Source organism: Canis lupus, chromosome 16, assembly GCF_011100685.1.
Source record: "Canis lupus familiaris isolate Mischka breed German Shepherd chromosome 16, alternate assembly UU_Cfam_GSD_1.0, whole genome shotgun sequence".
NCBI lineage: Eukaryota > Metazoa > Chordata > Mammalia > Carnivora > Canidae > Canis > Canis lupus.
In genome coordinates this window covers 26,173,187-26,193,403 of record NC_049237.1, presented here as the reverse complement: position 1 = coordinate 26,193,403, position 20,217 = coordinate 26,173,187, and the positions used below count along the sequence as shown (strand labels likewise).

The window sequence follows — 20,217 nt, the reverse complement described above, 5'->3', positions numbered from 1 at the left end:
AAAACTTCAAATGCTACTTAGAGATCAAGCAGAATGAGAACTGAGGTGATTATTGTTTGAGTGGTAATGAGTAAGTAATGAATGTCCTCATATTCTTCAGGAATCGGATGCTGAGGAAGAGTTACAGAGCAAAAGATCTTTCAAAGAATAACAGCTCTGAAAGAAAGGAGGAAGCAGATTTGAGAAAGTTACCTCGCACCATAATAAAGACCTCACAGAGTTACTGCCAGTCCAGAAAGGTGGCTCCAGAGCCACGGACTCCAAAACAAAGATTGTTCATTAAAGGAGGTGAAGTTTAGCCCTTTGTACAGGTAGCTTGCTCAGTAATTAAATCAATACACTCCCAAAAGGTCCTGTTGTTGGCTCAAAAGCTGAGACAGACTTTATAGCAACTAAGAGTTTGAGGCTATAGGCTAGTCACATTCCTCCCTTGGGTAGCAAATCCTTTCTTCAAGGGGGATCTGAGTGGTGCATTTTTCTGTTAGCAAAAAAAATACCTTGCAAGAAGCTGGTAGCACAGCAGGGACAGAAGCCATCATGTAGAAAGTTAGGAAGGAAAAGGAGAGGAAATGTTGCAGAAGGGGTTAGTCTATACTTTTAGCAGGACTGGAAAGATCCAGTTAGGAGGGCAGAAGCATAGCAAGGATGAAGGTGGATAAGGAGTGATTAGAAAATAAAATATAAAAGTAAAAAATAAAATGAAATCACACTGTTAAAGAGATGTGATTAAAACGTTAAGTGAATAACCTAATATTTTCTGAAAAAGAAGGGAGAAACATTATGCAAAAGATGTAAGACTTAGGGTGATAAAATTAGTAGTTCAAATGTTAAGAGGCATTGTCTACTGTGGGACATAGAATATAATAACAATAGTAATATTTTCCTAATTAGAATGTAACCTACAAAGAGCAAGGGACATATACTGAATGTTCTATCCAACCTCAGCAGAAAACATTCTTCATGAGCACATGTGGAATATTATACAGGATATATTAGGTCACAAAATAAGCCATAGGAAATGTATGAAGATTAAAATCATACCAAGCATCTTTTCCAACCACAATGATATGAAAATAGAAATCAATAATAGGGGGAAAATGGTGAAAATTAAGTGACGTATTCCTGAACAACCAATGGGTCAAAGAAGAAATCAAAATCAAAAACTATATTGAGACAAATTAAAGTGAAAGCATGACATACTAAAATTTATAAGATGCAACAAAAGCAGTTCTCAGATGGAAGTTCATATCAATAAGATCTCAAAAAATCTAAATTTATACCCTTAGCAGAAGAAATGAAATAACAAAGATAAGAGCAGAAATAAAAGAAGTAGAGACTAGAAAGATATTAGAAAAGATCAAAAAAATTCAAAGTTTGTGATTTTAAAAGATAAAATTGCCAAACTTTTAGCTAGACTAAAGAAGTGAGAAGACTCAAGTAAAATCAGAAATGAAAGAATATATGTTGAAGACCTGACTCCCAATACCTCAGAATGAGACTGTATTTGAATATAGAGGCTTTAAATGGGTGATTAAATTAAAGGGCTATGTGGTAGGCCTAACCCAATATGACTAATGTTTTTATAAAAGAGGAAATTTGGACACAAAAAGAAACACCTGCAACCTTTGAGCACAGAGAAAAGATCATGTAAGGACACAGTAGGAAGGCAGCCATCCACCTGCAAGCCAAAGAAAGAAGCCTCAGAAGGACTTCCAGTCTCCAAAATTGTGGGAAAATTAATTTATGTTATTTTAGCCACCCACACTATGGGATTTTATTATGACAGACCTAAGCTAATAGAAAATGTGGACCCAGAATATCTCCAATCTCATACATGGGAGTATAGGCATTTTCCCACTCAAAAATGTACTACAGTACATTTCACTACAAAAAAGTCACAGTAATCAAGACAGTGTGTTACTGGTATATGAAGAAAAATATAGATTGATGGCATTGAAATGAAGAGTACAAAATGAATTCTTACTTTTACTTTCCATTGATTATTAATAAAGGTGCAAAGACAATTCAATGGGGGAAAACATTGTCTTTTCAACAAGCAATGCTGGGGCAACTGTATAACCACAAGTAAAGAATCTGAACCACTATCAAATATCATACATTTTTTAATTTTTATTTTTTATTAATCTTTAATTTTTTAATTGGAGTTCAATTTGCCAACATATAGCATATCACCCATTGCTCATCCTGTCAAGTGCCCCCCTCAGTGCCTGTCACCCAGTCACCCCAACCCCCTGCCCACCTCACATTCCACTCTCCCTTGTTCGTTTCCCAGAGTTAAGTGTCTCATGTTCTGTCATCCTCACTGATATTTTCACTCATTTTCTCTCCTTTCCCCTTTATTCCCTTTCACTATTTTTTATATTCCTCAAATAAATGAGACCATATAATGTTTGTCCTTCTCTGATTGACTTATTTCACTCAGCATAATACCCTCCAGTTCCATCCACATCGAAGTAAATGGTGGGTATTTGTCATTTCTAATGGCTGAGTAATATTCCATTGTATACATAGACCACATCTTCTTTATCCATTCATCTTTCAATGGCACCGAGGCTCCTTCCAGTGTTTGGCTATTGTAGACATTGCTGCTTAAACATGCAGGTGTTCTGGCGTTTCACTGCATCTGTGTTTTGGGGGGTAAATCCCCAGCAGTGCAATTGCTGGGTCATAGGGTAGCTCTATTTTTTACTCTTTGAGGAACCTCCACACAGCTTTCCAGAGTGGCTGCACCAGTTCACATTCCCACCAACAGTGCAAGAGGGTTCACCATTCTCCACATTCTCTCCAACATGTGTTGTTTCCTGACTTGTTAATTTTCCCCATTCTCACTGGTGTGAGGTGGTATCTCATTGTAGTTGATTTGTATTTCCCTGATGGCAAGTGATGTGGAGCATTTTCTCATGTGCTTGTTGGCCATGTCTATGTCTTCCTCTGTGAGATTTCTGTTCATGTCTTTTGCCCATTTCATGATTGGATTGTTTGTTAATTTGTTGTTGAGTTTAATAAGTTCTTTATAGATCTTGGAAACTAGCCCTTTATCTGATACGTCATTTGCAAATATCTTCTCCCATTCTGTAGGTTGTCTTTTAGTTTTGTTGACTGTTTCTTTTGCTGTGCAGAAGCTTTTGATCTTGATTAAGTCCGAATAGTTCATTTTTGCTTTTGTCTCCCTTGCCTTCATGGATGTATCTTGCAAGAAGTTGCTGTGGCCAAGTTCAAAAAGGGTGTTGCCTGAGTTCTCCTCTAGGATTTTGATGGATTCTTGTCTCACATTTAGATCTTTCATCCATTTTGAGTTTATCTTTGTGTATGGTGTAAGAGAATGGTCTAGTTTCATTCTTCTGCATGTGGATTTCCAGTTTTCCCAGCACCATTTATTGAAGAGACTGTCCTTTTTCCAGTGGATAGTCTTTCCTGCTTTGTCGAATATTAGTTGACCATAGAGTTGAGGGTCCATTTCTGGATTCTCTATTCTGTTTCATTGATCTATGTGTCTGTTTTTGTGCCAGTACCACACTGTCTTGATGACCACAGCTATGTAGTACAACCTGAAATCTGGCATTGTGATGCCCCCAGCTATGGTTTTCTTTTTTAATATTCCCCTGGCTATTCAGCATCTTTTCTGGTTCCACACAAATCTTAAGAAGATTTGTTCCAACTCTCTGAAGAAAGTCCATGGTATTTTGATAGGGATTGCATTAAATGTGTACATTGCCCTGGGTAACATTGACATTTTCACAATATTAATTCTTCCAATCCATGAGCACGGGATATTTTTCCATCTCTTTGTGTCTTCCTCAATTTCTCTCAGAAGCGTTCTGTAGTTTTTAGGGTATAGATCCTTTACCTTGGTTAGGTTTATTCCTAGGTATCTTATGCTTTTGGGTGCAATTGTAAATGGGATCGACTCCTTAATTTCTCTTTCTTCAGTCTCACTGTTAGTGTATAGAAATGCCACTGATTTCTGGGCATTGATTTTGTATCCTGTCACACTGCCGAATTGCTGTATGAGTTCCAGCAATCTTGGGGTGGAGTCTTTTGGGTTTTCTATATATAGTATCATGTCATTTGCGAAGAAGGAGAGTTTGTCTTCTTCTTTGCCCATTTGAATGCCTTTTATTTCTTTTTTGTTGCCTAACTGCTGAGGCGAGGACTTCTAGTACTATGTTGAATAGCAGTGGTGACAGTGGACATCCTTGTCTTGTTCCTGATCTTAGGGGAAGGATTTCCAGTGTTTCCCCATTGAGAATGATAGTTGCTGTGGGCTTTTCATAGATGGCTTTTAAGATGCTGAGGGATGTTCCCTCTATTCCCTACACTCTGAAGAGGTTTGATCAGGAATGGATGCTGTATTTTGTCAAATGCTTTCTCTGCATCTATTTAGAAGATCATTTGGTTCTTGTTTTTTCTCTTGTTGATATGATCTATCACACTGATTGCTTTACGAGTGTTGAACCAGCCTTGCATCCTGGGGATAAATCCCACTTTGTCATGGTGAATAATCTTCTTAATGTACTGTTGGATCCTATTGTCTAGTATCTTGTTGAGAATTTTTGCATCCATGTTCTTCAGGGATATTGGTCTATAATTCTTTTTGGTGGGGTCTTTGTCTGGAATTAAGGTGATGCTGTCCTCATAAAACAAGTTTGGAAGTATTCCATCCATTTCTATCGTTTAGAATAGCTTTAGTAGAATAGGTATTATCTCTTCTTTAAACATTTGATAGAATTCCCCTGGGAAGCCATCTGGCCCTGGACTTTTGTGGCCCTGGACTTTTGTGGCTTTTGATGACTGCTTCAATGTCCTCCCTGGTTATCAGCCTGTTCAGGTTTTCTATTTCTTCCTGTTCCAGTTTTGGTAGTGTTAGGTCCTCTTGTTGGATAGACCCTTTTTTTAAAATTTTTTTATTTATTTATGATAGTCACAGAGAGAGAGAGAGAGAGAGAGAGAGGCAGAGACATAGGCAGAGGGAGAAGCAGGCTTCATGCACCGGGAGCCCGATGTGGGATTCAATCCCAGGTTTCCAGGATCGCGCCCTGGGCCAAAGGCAGGCACCAAACTACTGCACCACCCAGGGATCCCCTGGATAGACCCTTTAAGTATGATATATTGTCCCTCTTCATCTCTTACTACAGTCTTTGGGATAAACTTTTATTTATCTGATATGAAGATTGCTACCCCTGCCTTCTTTTGAGGACCATTTGAATGATAAATGGTTCTCCAACCTTTTATTTTCAGGCTGTAAGTGTTCTTGGGTCTAAAATGAGCCTCTTGTAGACAGCAAATATATGGGTCTTGCTTTTTTATCCAGTCTGAAACCCTGCACCTTTTGATGGGATCATTAAGCCCATTCATGTTCAGAGTTACTATTGAAAGATATGAATTTAGTGTCATCATAATACTTATTCAGTCCCTGGTTTTTGGATTGTTTCCTTGGACTTCCTCTTTCTTTTACAGAGTCCCCCTTAATGTTTCTTGCAGAGCTGGTTTGGTGGTCACATATTCTTTCAGTTTCTGCTGATCTTGGGAGCTCTTTATCTCTCCTTCTATAATGAATGAGAGCCTTGCTGGATAGAGTATTCTTGGCTGCATGTTCTTCTCATTTAGGGTCCTGAATATATCATGCCAGCCCTTTCTGGCCTACCAGTCTTTGTGGAGAGGTCTGCCATTAACCTAATACTTCTCCCCATAAAGCTCGAGGATTTCTTGTCTCTTGCTGCTTTAAGGATCTTCTCTTTATCTTTGGAGTTTGCAAGTTTCACTATTAAATGTCGGGGTATTGAACGGTTTTTATTGATTTTAGGGGGGGTGTCTATCTCCTGGATCTGAATGCCTGTTTCTCTCCCCAAGTTAGGGAAGTTCTCAGCTATGATTTGTTCAAATACACTTTCTGGTCCTCTGTCCCTTTTGGTACCCTCTGGAACCCCAATTAAACATAGATTTCTCCTCCTGAGGCTGTCATTTATTTCCTTTAACCTATCCTCATGGTCTTTTGTTTTTCTCTTTTTTCCTCAGTTTCCTTTCTTGCCATCAACTTGTCTTCTATGTCACTCACTCATTCTTCTACCTCGTTAACCCTTGTCATTAGGACCTCCATTTTGGATTGCATCTCATTTAATTGAATTTTAATTCAATTCAATCTTTGGCCTGATAAGATCTAAATTCTGCAGTCATGAAGTCTCTTGAATCCTTTATGCTTTTTTCCAGAGCCACCAATAGCCTTATAATTGTGCTTCTGAATTTGCTTTCTGACATCAAATTGTAATCCAAATTCTGTTACTCTGGGAGAGAGTACTGTTTCTGATTCTTTTGTGATGAGTTCTTCCTTCTAGTCATTTTGCTCAGTGCAGAGTGGCTAAAAACAAGTTGTACTGGAAAAAGGAAGGAAAAAGAGAGGAAAAAAGGGGGGGAAACCAACAAACCAAAAAGGGAGGGATATCCTCTGATTCTGATTCTATATACTGTAAGTCCCTCAACTTCCCCTAGAGCTTTCTAGTGCTGCTTGGTTAAGAAATTGCTCTTCCCCTGTCCTTCCAGCTGGTCTTCTGGGGGAGGGGCCTGCTGTGCTGATTCTCAGGTGTGTGCACCTGGGGGAGCTGCCCCACCCCCTGCCAGGTGCACAGCTCAGTGGGAGCTGTTTATCCTGTGAGGACCTTGCTCCCTGGCGGCCCCGCTCAGTCCCCCTCAGTCTCCGGTACAAGGTGACACCAGGAGGAACAACAATGGTAGCAGCGGCCAGCTCTCCAACCCTTGAGTCAGCTCCTGCAATAACTACCGCAGCTTCCAGTCCACAGAGGCCTGGATGCTCCGGGGGCGGGGTTGTGACCTGCACAGCTTGTGGCCGACCATCTACAGGAGCGTCCTTGTTGTCCTGTGTCTTCCCGGCCTCCACCTGTCCCAGCCTCTGGTGTCCCTGGGAGCACCAGATCCTGGCCTGTGTCCCCTGGTGCCTTGGGCTCTGGGGTCTGGGCTGCTGGAATTGCACTCCCGGCCTTGCAGCCCCCTCCACGGAGCCGCCGCCTGAGCTGCTCCCCGGGCCCCACCAGATGTGTGCTCCAGCCCTTTAAGGAGCTCAGCCTGCAGTGTGTGGCACACTCTCCCCCCCGGGCGCACCTCCTCTGTTAGTGACCCCGGGAACCTGGAGTCTCCACTGCCCCTCCTGGGATGCTGCCCGATTTCCCTGTGAGCGCCTCTCCATCCGGGAAGATTGGTAAAGCTGCTGCTTCTCCGGAACAGAGCTTTCCTGTCCTGGAGGCTCTTGCAGCCTGGCCTTAGCCCAGCTCCTTATGGGGGCCCCTCCCCCTTGGATGCTTTTTTATTTATTTTTTTCCGTTTTCCTACCTTGATAGAAGCGTGAACTCTTCTCACTGTTGCATTCCAGCTGTTTTATCTTTAAATCTCAGGCCGAATTCGTAGGTTTTCAGGATGATTTGAAAGTTATCTAGGTAAGTTGGTGGGGACAGATGACTTGGGGATCCTACTCTTCTGCCATCTTGCCCTGCCCCTCAAATATCATACAAAAATTAACTCCAAATGCATCATATCCTAAGTTCTAAGGGCTAAAATTATAAAACTGTAAGAAGCAAACATAGGTTAGATTTTCATAACCTTGGATCTAGCTATTATTGATAACATAGAACACCAAATGTAGAAGGTACAAAAGAAAAAAAATGGATAAATTGGACTTCATCAAAGTTATTTTTTCATTTTTTAAAGATTTAATTTATTTATTCATGAGAGACAGAGAGAGAGAGGCAGAGACACAGGCAGAGGAAGAAGCAGGTTCCATGCAGGGAGCCTGACGTGGGACTGGATCATGGGTCTCCAGGATCATGCCTTAGGCTGAAGTGAAGGTGGTGCTAAATCACTGATCCACCTGGGCTGCCCTCAAAGTTAGAATCTTCTATGTTTCAAATGACACCATCAGAAAGTAAAAGGACAATCCATGGCATGGGATTGTTTTTCTTTTTTTCTTTCTAATTATTTTTATTGAATTTTAATTCCAACATAGCTAACATATAATGTAATATTAGCTTAAGGTGTATAATATAGTGCTTGAACAGTTCCATACATCACTGAATGCTCATCACAACAACTACACTCCTTAATTCTCATCATATTTTTGCTTTGTTTTGTTTCTTAAATTCCACACATGGGTGAAATCATATGGTATTTGTCTTTCTCTGACTGTCTACTTATTTTGCTTAACATTATACTCCCTAGCTCCATCCATGTCCTTGCAAATGACAAGATTTAATTCCTTTTTAATGGATGAATAATATTCATATTATCTTATATATACACATAATATAATACTCATATTATTTTATATATATTCAAACAATATACTCAAAATATATTCATAATATATACTCATAATAATACTCATTGGACTTATATACTCATAACATTCATCATATATATACTCATAACCATATAGAAAAACAATTTTTAACTTTTTGAGGATACTTCATACTGTTTTCATAGTGGCTGTACCAGTTTGATTTCCTACCAACAGTGCTAGAGGTTTCCTTTTATACCACATTCTCTCCAACACTTTTCTTTGTTTTGTTTTTGATTTTAGCCATTCTGACAGATGTGAAGTGATATCTCATTGTGATTTTGATTTGCATTTCCCTGATGTTGAGTGAGGTTGAGCATCTTTTCATGTGTCTCTTGGCCATCTGAATGTTTTCTCTGGAGAAATGTCTGTTCATGCCTTCTGCCCATTTTTAATTGATTATTAGGGAAAACTGGATAGTCACAGGCAAAAGAATGAAACTGGACCACTTATATCTTACACAAAAATAAACAAAATAGATTAAAGACTTATATGTGATACCTGAAATAAAAATACTAGAAGAGAATATAGGCCATAATGTTTCTGATGTCAGCCATAGCAACAATTTTTTTAGGTACAAAAATAAACTATTGGTACCATGTCAAAATAAAAATCTTCTGCACAGTGAAAGAAATAATCAGCAAAACTAAAAGACAATCTGCTGAGTGAGAAAGATTTTAACTAGGTTGGACAAAGGGTAATATCCAAAATATATAAAGAACTTATACAACTCGGTATGGGATAATATATTTACAAAGTGTATATCTGATTAAGAACTTTTATTCAGAATATATAAAGAAGTATTATAACATAATAACTCAAATAATCCCATTTTAAGGTGGAAAGTGATTTTAAAAGACATTTTTCTGGGCATCCCTGGTGGCCCAGCGTTTTGGCGCCACCTTCAGCCCAGGGTGTGATCCTGGAGACCTGGGATCAAGTCCCAAGTCAGGCTCCCTGCATGGAGCCTGCTTCTCTCCCTCTCTCCCTCTCTCCCTCTGCCTGTGTCTCTGCCTCTCTCTCTCTGTCTGTCATGAATAAATAATAAATTAAAAATTTTAAAAAGACATCTTTCCACATGAGATATATGAATGACTAATAAGCACATAAAAAGACATTCAACTTAAATTATTAGTCTGTGGCCACTATAACAAATTACCACATTTTTGGTGGCTTAAAACAACTTAAAGATACTGTCTTGAATTCTGAAAGCCAGAGTCTGAAATCAGTTTCACTGGGCTAAAACTAAGATGTCAGCAGTACTCTATTCACTCCAAAGGCTTGTGGGCATTTATTATTTTCATAGCTATTTGAAAGTAATTATATGTATACTTCAAAGTGATATAGCTGTGTCCATTTATGTTGCTATAAATAACACTAGCATTTGGAATATTATTTAGACTTTCATATTTACATATTAATTTTATACTCTGAAATCCTTATAATTTATCAATAAATGAAAATTGTTTTCAATAAAGAGAAATATTACAATATTAATTCTAATGAAAAAAAGACAATGCATTGAAGGTTTACAAAAAGATGCATTCAACTAATTTTGAAACACCAAAAATATGAAGGCCTTATTTGTTGTTAATAATGACCAAAATTTTAATAATTATAAACTATTTAGTAGTTAGCCTGATCAATTTTTTGCTAATGATCTCTCACTCTTTCTTGATTCTTAAATATAACTAATTTTAAGCTTATTCTACCTTTAAAAATTAGTAAAGTTTACCTAATTACCAATCTTATTAGAATTTATTTTCAGTTTCCTTTTTTGAAGATTTTATCCAATCATTTTTAAAAAATATTTTAGGACAATTATTTATTTATTTATTTATTTATTTATTTATTTATTTATTTATTCATGAGACAAAGAGAGAAGCAGAGACATAGGCAAAGGGAGAAGCAGGCTCCTCACAGGGAGCTGATGCAGGATCAGATCCCAGATCAGGATTATGCCCTGAGCTGAAGGCAGATGCTCAACAGCTGAGCCACACAGATGAACCGTTATCCATTCACTTTAGAGAGACAGAGTGAGTGGTAAGGAAGGGAGGAAGGAGAGAATCCCAAACAGACTCCCCACTGAGCATGGAGTTGATGTAGAAGTAGATCCCACAAACTGAGTGGAAACCAAGAGTCAGTCACTCAAATGACTAAGCCACACAGGCACCCTTATTTTCAGTTTTTTAAACATAATACTGAGTCTCAGTATTACACATCACAATCTGACAAGACATGGAGCCCACACTCAAGAAGCATTATATGTAATAAATATTAAAACCACTTAGGTGCTTGGGTGGCTCAGTCAGTAAGCATCTGCTTTCTACTCAGGTCATGATCTCAGGTCCTGGGATGGAGCCCCTTACTGGGCTCCCTGCTCAGTAGGGATCTGCTTCTCCCTCTCCCTCTGCCCTTCTCCTGCTCATGCTCATACACCACACACACTCTTTCTCAAATAAATAAATCAAATCTAAAACTAAACTAAAAGAAAATAAAATCGCTAAGCTGCATTATTATGATAGTGCTATAAACCACAGAAAAAGTGATAAAAGTAACCAGAATATTAAAAAACCTTAAAAACAAAAGAACAATAATACAATCTAATGTTGACTTCCCAACAAAAACAATGGAAACCAGAAGATTATTGAATTACAGATTCAAAAGAGAAACAAACCATCTACTGTCTTCTCATTCTATATGCAGAGAAAATATCTTTCAAAGTGAAATCTAGTATTTTCAGAAAGTAATAAAGAAAATTTATCACCAGCAGTCATGGACTAAAGAAAATGTAAACTGAGCTCTCTACACTGAAGGGAATTTATCCTAGGTGGAAGTCGGCAGAAGTACAAAATGTATATAGCTTTATCAGATTGAGGAAGTCCCTTTTTTATTCCTAGTTAGATGACAGTATTTATCTTGCATCAGTGCTAGATTTAATGATAACTCAGACAAAAAATAAAGAAAATTGTAAAGATAAATCTAAATGAGAGAGCTAAGCTATGAGAAAGAGAAGATATATTTAAATCATCTACCCCCTCTCCCTCTGCTTGTGTCACTGCCTCTCTCTCCCTGTGTCTCATGAATAAATAATAAAATCTTAAAAAAAAAGATATTAAATCATCTACCCCCAAAACAAGTATGAAATTGAAATTGGACAATTTGTCAAAACAACCATTTCAGGACTATAAAAATTGATTAAAACAAAAAGTGGGAATCATTTATGAAAAGCTGCCATAAAATCAAGTTAATTCTGTTATTTTAATAAGACAGGGATGGCCATGAAAACCTTTATATTAAATGTCAGAACCACTTCAAGGAGTGGTTCTAGATTTCGTTCAGAGGACAAAAAATCTCATTCCTCAACACTTCGAATAAAAGTAGCAAACTTGGTAGGGAATGAATGTAATACCAGTAGCACTGTGAGTCCAAGTTGAAGTCCGAATTGAGGTCAGTGACAGATCAGATCACACAGAAACTAAAGGTATGATCCTGGAAATAATACCTCTATAAAGAGTGGTAAACTCTTTGTATATCAAATCTCTAGTTGCTGAGTAGGCTACATGCAGATGCTACAGGGACCTAAGAAGTACTGATGGGAAGTAAGACCAGTGGAAACTTTAAATCTGCCTAGAATCTAAATGTGCTCCCCAATTACAAAGAAAAAAGCCCAAGGCCAAATCACTTTAGTGATGAATTCTATGAAATACATAAAAGTGTTACCATTTCTACACAAACATTTATAGAAAATGAGAAAAAACACTTTCTAACGAATTCTTCTAGTTCCTTTATGTGTAAAGTTAGGATGTTTTTCTTATCTCTTGATGTAGGCATTTCTCACTATGAATTTTCTTCTTGCAATTTCTTTGGTTGCATCCTACAAATTTTAGCATGATGTATTTCCATTTATCTCAAGGTTTTTCTTTTTTATTTCTCTTTTGATTTCTTCTTCAACTCATTGATGTTCAGTAGCAAGCATTATTTTATACTGTACTTTGTAATTTTGAAGTTAGTTCACACGTTAATTTCTCTGCTGTTAGTGTCTATCTTTTTATTAATTTTAAAAATGTTGACATTTACTGCATGGAAGATAGTTATAATGTGCATCTTATCAGGATTTACATCTATTGATTGTCTTTTTCATTAAAGCTTGGTCAAATTTTCCTATTTGAATGTCATGCAATTTTGGATTATAATTTTAACATTTTAAAAACTTAAATCCAATTAATTAATATATAATGTATTACTGGTTTCAGAGGTAGAGATCAGTGATTCATCAGTCACAGGCAGCAACTTTTGTGATCTTGGCCGCAGCAACTTATTAGACACATCTTCAAAGGCTAGAAAAACTGTTGTGCCCAAGATCGCGAATCCAAGAAACGACCGAGGAGCCGACACCGATGCAAACACACGAGGGCTTATTTACAAGCTCAAGCTTGGGTCCAAGTATACCCGACACAGCGGAGCAGGGACTTGGACCCGTGGTGGGTTTCAGCTTAGTTTTAAGGGCTGGTCTAGGGGACCTCCAGAAGGGGTGGAGCAATTCCTCAAGTTCTGTTTACATTTTGATATGGGGCCTTCAAGGGCATTGAGCTCTGTTCTTATTCTAATAGGGGCTTCCTGCCACTGGCTTGGGCTCTGTTTTTATTTTAATATGGGGCTTTCTAGGACTTTAAGCTGTAAGCTGTTTTCTTCCTGTAACTGAAGTAAGGTAAAGTTCAGCTCTTATTCACAGGGGCCTGGGATGGCTGTACTTATGCTAACGCTGAACTTAAAGTGGAATGGCAATAATTTTCTCGGCCTCCACAAAAACAAAAGCAGCAATGAACTATTGGGACTTTATCAAGATAAAAGGCTTTTGCACAGCAAAGGAAGCAAAAGACAACCTACAGAGTGGGAGAAGATATTTGTAAATATCTTGCAATCCTCTAGGATTTTGATGGACTCTTATTTCACATTTAGGTCTTTCATTCATTTTTAGTCTATTTTTTCTGTATAGTGTGGAAATGGTCCAGTTTCATCCTTCTGCATGTGGCTGTCCAATTTTCCCAACAACATTTGTTGAAGACTGTGTTTTTTCCATCGTATATTCTTTTCTGCTTTGTTGAAGATTAGTTGATCATAGAATTGAAGGTCCATTACTGGTTTCTCTATTCTGTTCCATTGATCTATGTGTCTGCTTTTGTGCCAGTTATTTTTAACATTATTAATACTATGATATAAGGCTTTAGATCCTTTTAGCATTTCCTGGAGAACACTGTTTTAGTTTTTTGTTGTTGTTGTTATTTGCTGTAGCAAATAATAATGGTTCATATAATAATGTAGCAAATAATAATATGGTTAGGTTCATACCACAAATTTTGTCTCACCTTCTGTGCAAAATAGCTTCAAAGTCAGTTGAAAGGCTTTCCTACTCTATCTAGATTTGCTGGATGCATACATCATTCAAGATTTAGCCTGGGATTTGGGGAAATATTTATATCATAGTTCAGTTCTTTTTTTTTTAATTTGTTTATTCATGAGAGACACACAGAGAGAGAGAGAGAGAGGCAGAGACACAGGCAGAGGGAGAAATAGGCTTCATTCAAGGAGCCCGACATGGGACTCGATCCCGGGTCTCCAGGGTCAGGCCCTGGACCGAAGGCAGCGCTAAACTGCTGAGCCAACGGGGCTGCCCCATAGTTCAGTTCTTAAAAAGTTTACCATAGTTCTTTGGATGTGTTGCTGTGTTTGCACAGCTCAGGATGGAGTCCAGAATTTGTGTCAGCTCACATCAGAATTGGAGTTACCATTTTTTAATTCTTTTCTTTTTGTGATTTCGCTCAGTCTTGCATGACGGGTCATTTTACACATTTTCTTTGTTCAGAAAGATGACATTAACTCAGAGTTTTAGCGTCTGTACTGTTGTGTAACTTGCATAACTAGAGGATGAAATGTTCAGAGAAAAGAGAGATGTTAATACTCAATAGTTTCTCCAAACTCTTCAGATTTGGGGGCCCTCTTTCCTACTTCCACTGAGTAGAAATCCTCCTTCCAGGGTTTAGGTACCTGTGCCACTACTTTTGTGGTAGTGCTATCCCATAACTAGTGGTAGCTTCAGAGTAGGCTGGGGAGAAAAAGAAAGAGAGAAGAAAAGAAATGAATATTTACTCCCACGCTAATTTCAAACATCAAAGAATACTTTTTTTCCATTCCTTTCACTAAAAAGATGGCCTTTTTGCTTAGTGCCTGCCAGACCTGCTTGGGATTAAAACCAGGAAAAAGAAAAAAATAATAAAATTGTAAACTTTATCCTCGTACACATTAATATTCAGATTTTGACATTAGTCTTCAACCTACCTGATATTGTTTGTTTTCAGAGTTCTGAGTAGTTTATTTTGTATTCTGCCCAGAGTGTTTAATTGTAATCAATAGGAAAACAGACTGTAGGCAGTTTTCTCCATCTTGGATGCATAATGCAAATATTAAATAAAAAGTAAAAGAAAAAAAAGAAAAGAAAACTCCCAGTGTATTCTTCCATCCCATGGAAACTCTCTCTTAACATTTTTTTAAATATTTTATTCACTTATTCATGAAAAACACAGAGAGAGAAAGAGAGAGAGAGGCAGAGACACAGGCAGAGGGTAGGCCCCATGCAAGTAGCCCTACATGGGACTTGATCCCAGGACTCCAGGATCATGTCCTGGGCTGAAGGCGGGCACCAAACTGCTGAGCTACCCAGGGATCCCCTCTCTTAACATTTATATGAACTACTCTGTTTTAGAACAGTGTATCTTACAAACATCTTCAAGGGAGGCTTCCCCAAAGAAGTAATTATTAAAATGCCATCAATTTCTTGTGTGTAAAGCCAATTGAATATTTAGAATTTAATAGGAGATCATATCTTTTTTACCTTGGTTTTCATTATCAGAAAGAAAAATGGTAAATCATTGAAAGCCCTGAAAACATTTAAAAGGTAAAAAAGATAATTAAGCAACCATTGAGTCAAAAAAGAAATCAAAAGGAAATTACATAACACATTTTTTTTAAAAGAGGACAAAAACGGGGACGCCTGGGTGGCTCTGCCTTTGGCTTAGGGCATGACACCGGAGTCCCGGGATCCAGTTCCACATCCGCTCCCTGCATGGAGCCTGCTTCTCCCTCTGCCTGTGTCTCTGCTTCTCTCTCTGTGTCTCTTGTGAATAAATAAATAAAATCTCAAAAGAAAAAGAGGACAAAAACATAACATAACCAAACTTATGAGATAAAATGAAAACACTGCTAAGAGATAAATTTACACCATAAAATACTTACATAAAAAAGATCTCAAATCAACAATTTAGCTTTACATAATAAGGAACTAGAAAAAGGAACAAACAAAATCCAAAGCTGGCAAGAGGAAGGAAGTAATAAAGATTAAAATGGAAATAAAGAATAGAAAAGCAATAGAGAAATCCATAAAACCAAAAGCTGGTCCTTTTAAAAGATCAGCAAAGTTGACAAATCTTCAGTAAGACTGACAAAAAAACAAACAAAAAACCCACAGATTATTATAATCATAAATGAAAGTAGGAAATTACAATATTAGAGAAAATTTTTAAAAAGTATTATGAAAATACCTGGAACAATTGTATGCCAATTAATTGGATAACCTGGATGAATTCCTGGAAAAAAAATACACAATCTATCAAGATTAAATCATGAAGAATTAGAAAATCTGAATAGACCTATAAGAAAAGATTGAGTCAGTAATAAAAATCTCCCAAAAGAAAAATCTTAGTCCATAAAATTTCAATGGTGAATACTATAAAATATTTAAGAAAAATTAATACCAAATTTTGTTAAACTCCTGTAAAAAAATCAAGGAGAATGAAACATTTCCAGATGCATTCTATGAGACCAGCATTACCTCAATACCAAAACCAAACCAAAGTACCCACAAGGAAAGAAAATTATGGACCAATAACCATGACGAATTTTAGCATAAAAATCAATTAACAACAAATTCGAGCAAGTCAAATTCAACAGTATATTAAAGGAGTATACATTATGACAAACTGGGATTTACTTCTGATATGCAAGCCTGGTTCAAAATTAAAAAATCAATCAATATAGTATCTCATATTAACAGAATGAAGGGGCATAATAAATATGTTCATTTCAATTGATGCAGAATAAATATATGACCATATTTAAGAAACACTCAAAATAAAAACACTTATGAAACTAGAAATAGAAGAAAACTATGTAAAGGCCACCTAATAAAGACTATATAGGAAAAGATCACATACCCAATAGTAAAACATTGAGAGCTTTTCTTTTAAGATTAGGAACAAGACAAACATGACTACTTTCACCAGTTCTATTCAATTCAGTACTGGAGGTCTGAGCTAGAACAAATTGACAAGAAAAAGAAATGAAAAACATCTAAATCAGAAAGGAAGCAGTAAAATTATTTCTGTTCACAGATGATACTTTATATGTGTTGAAAACTCTATAGGTTACATACACACACACACACACACACTGTTAAAATTAATAAATTCAGCAAAGTTGCAGGATATAAAGTCAACATGTAAAAATCAGCTGCATGTCTGTACATAAACACTGAATAATATGAAGCCAAATCAATAAAACAATTTCATTAACAATACTATCAAAAAGAATGAAATAATTAAAAATAAAATTAACTAAGAAAACAAAAGACTTGTATGTTGAAAACTACAAAACATGACTGAGGAAATTTAAAAGACATAAATATGAGGAAAGACACTGGTGTTCATGGATTTAAATTTTAAATATTAAGATGTTAATTCAATGCAACCCCTATTAAAAACCAAGAGGTATTTTTTGGCAAAAATAGAAAACACATTCTTTTTGTTTTTTAAGATTTATTTATTTATTCAGGAGAGAGAGCAGAAGCAGGAAGGGCAGAGGGAGAGGGAGACAGAAACTCAAGATTCCATGCTGAGTGCAGACCCCAATGCTGGGCTCAATCTCACAACCCTGAGATCAAGATCTGAGCTGAAACCAAGACTCAAATGCTTAACCAATTGTGCCACCCAGTGTCCCCAAGAAAACACATTCTAAAATACATATGGAACTTCAAGGGATCCTGAATAGAGAAAACAATCTAGAGAAAGAGCAAATTTGGAAAACTCATGAGTCCTGATTTCAAAATTTTCTAGAAAGCTGCAATAATCAAAATAGTATGATCCTGGCACAAAGAATAATAAAATAGAATAAGGAGTTCAGAAAGAAGCCCTCACATATACAGCCAAATGATTTTTTACATAAGTACCAAGACCATTCAATGAAGAAAAGAGTCTTTTCAATGAATGGTTCTGGAAATGTTGGATATTCACACGCAAAAGAATGAATTATTTCTAATGGCTGAGTAATACTCTATTGTATACATAGACCACATCTTCTTTATCCATTCATCTTTCGATGGACACCGAGGCTCCTTCCACAGTTTGGCTATTGTGGCCATTGCTGCTATAAACATCGGGGTGCAGGTGTCCCAGCATTTCACTGCATCTGTATCTTTGGGGTAAATCCCCAGCAGTGCAATTGCTGGGTCATAGGGAAGATCTATTTTTAACTCTTTGAAGAACCTCCACACAGTTTTCCAGAGTGGATGGAACTGGAGGGTATTATGCTGAGTGAAATAAGTCAATCAGAGAAGGACAAACATTATATGGTCTCATTCACTTGGGGAATATAAAAAATAGTGAAAGGGAATAAAGGGGAAAGAAGAGAAAATGAGTGGGAAATATCAGAAAGGGAGACAGAACATGAGAGACTCCTAACTCTAGGAAACGAACAAGGGGTGGTGGAAAGGGAGGTGGGTGGGAGGTGGGGGTGACTGGGTGATGGGCACTGAGGGGGGCACTTGATGGGATGAGCACTGGGTGTTATGCTATATGTTGGGAAATTGAACTCCAATAAAAAATAAAAATGAAAGAAAGAAAGAAGAAAGAAAGAAAGAAAGAAAGAAAGAAAGAAAGAAAGAAAGAAAGAAAGAAAGAAAGAAAGAAAGAAAGAATTGGACCTTTGCAAATCCAAGAACGTTAACTCAAAATCGAACAACAACCTAGATGTAAGAGCTAAAAGTATGATAATCTTAAAAGAAAACATAGAGGAAAAGCTTTACAACATTGGATTTTACAATGCTTCCTTCAAAATAACAACAAAAACACAAACAACAAAAGCAAAACAGATAAGTGAAAATTCATCAAACTCAAAAGTTCCTACATAGCAAAGAAAAAACAACAAAGTGAAAAGCAACCTATGGATTAGGAGAATATAGTTGCCTACCATACATCTGATAGAGTTAATATCCAAAACATATAAAGAACTCCTACAACTAGTAAAAACAAACAAACAACAACAACAAAAAACTAAATAGACAATCTGATTGAATATACATTTCTGCAAAGAAAACAAACACATAGACAACAGGTATATACAAAGATCTTTAATCACTAATTATCAGGGAAATTCAAACCAAAAACACAATGAAATATCACCTCATATTGGTTAGGATAGCTATTACCAAAATTAATAGGTAGGTGGATGGATAGATGATAGAAAGATGATGATAGGTAGATGATAGATAGATAATAGATGATTAGATAGATGATAGATAGATAGATAGATAGATAGATAGATAGATAGATATAGACAGATGCATAGATGATAAAAAGGAAATAACCCATTGGCCAGGGTAGAAAGAAATTGGAAAGCTTATAAACCATTGATAGGAATAGTTTATAATAGTAAAATGGTGCTGTTACTATGGAAAACAGTTTGGAGGTTGCACAAAATAAAATAAATAAAATTGAACCAGTATATGATCCAACAAGCCTACTTCCAGATATTTACCCAAAAGAATTTAAATCAAGGTCTCAAAACTTCCCATTTTCTTTGTAGAATTAAGCACAATAACTAAGAGGTTGAAACAACCTAAATATTCACTGATGCATGAATAAATAAAAATGTAAGACAAGCATCCAATTTCATTATTTTGTATGTGGATATCCAATTTTTAAAATAACATTTGTTGAAAAGACTTTCCTTTCCTGATTGTGTATTATTGGCATCTGTAAGTTGGCCATCTTTTTGTGTTTCTTTCTGGGCTATTTCATTCTATTTGTCTACATGTCTGTCTATATTCTAGGACAATATTTTTTAATTACTGTAGCTTTGTAATATGTTTTGAAATCAGGAAATATCAAACCTCTAGCATTATTCTGCTTTCTCAAATATTGTTTTGGTTGTTTGGCATCCTTTGTGGTTTCATATGAATGTTAGGATTAAATTTTTTTCTGCTTCTCTAAAAGCACTATTGGAATTTTTATGGGGATTGCATTGAATCTAAAAGCAATCTGCTTTTGGGTAGTATGGACATCTTAACAGTACTAAGTTTTCCAATCCATGAACATAGAACATCTGTCCATTTATTGGTGTCTTTTAAAATTTCCTTTCAGCAATGTTTACTGTTTAATGTATAAGACTTTAAACTCTTTGGTCAAGTGAATTGTTTTCTTAATTTCTATTTTTAGATTGTTTTCTGTCAGTGTATAGAAATGCAACTAATTTTTGCATGTTGATTTTGTATACTGTAACTTTGATGGATTCATTATTATTTTTTAAAGATTTTATTTATTTATTCATGAGAGACACACAGAGACAGAGAGAGGCAGAGACACAGGCAGAGGGAGAAGCAGGCTCCATGCAGGGAGCTTGACATGGGACTCAATCCCAGGTCTCCAGGATCATGCCCTGGGCTGAAGGCAGTGGTAAAACACTGAGCCACCTGGGCTGCCCTCATTTATTATTTTTAACAGATTTTTTTGTGTGTGTGTGTGTGG

The 20,217-nt window shown here is 36.7% G+C and overlaps 1 protein-coding gene and 1 long non-coding RNA gene across 2 annotated transcripts in view; both read right to left on the bottom strand.

Annotated features, from left to right (window-relative positions):
• The window catches only part of LOC475575 (A disintegrin and metallopeptidase domain 3-like), a 233,712-nt gene that overhangs the window by 110,677 nt on the left and 102,818 nt on the right, over positions 1-20,217 (bottom strand). The window lies entirely within an intron of this gene.
• LOC102153319 lies at positions 13,469-16,733 on the bottom strand. Its single transcript, XR_005371451.1, has 4 exons — positions 16,633-16,733; positions 15,961-16,005; positions 14,411-14,468; positions 13,469-14,283 (listed from the first exon to the last, which is right to left on the bottom strand). It is a non-coding gene; the product is annotated as an uncharacterized LOC102153319 (long non-coding RNA).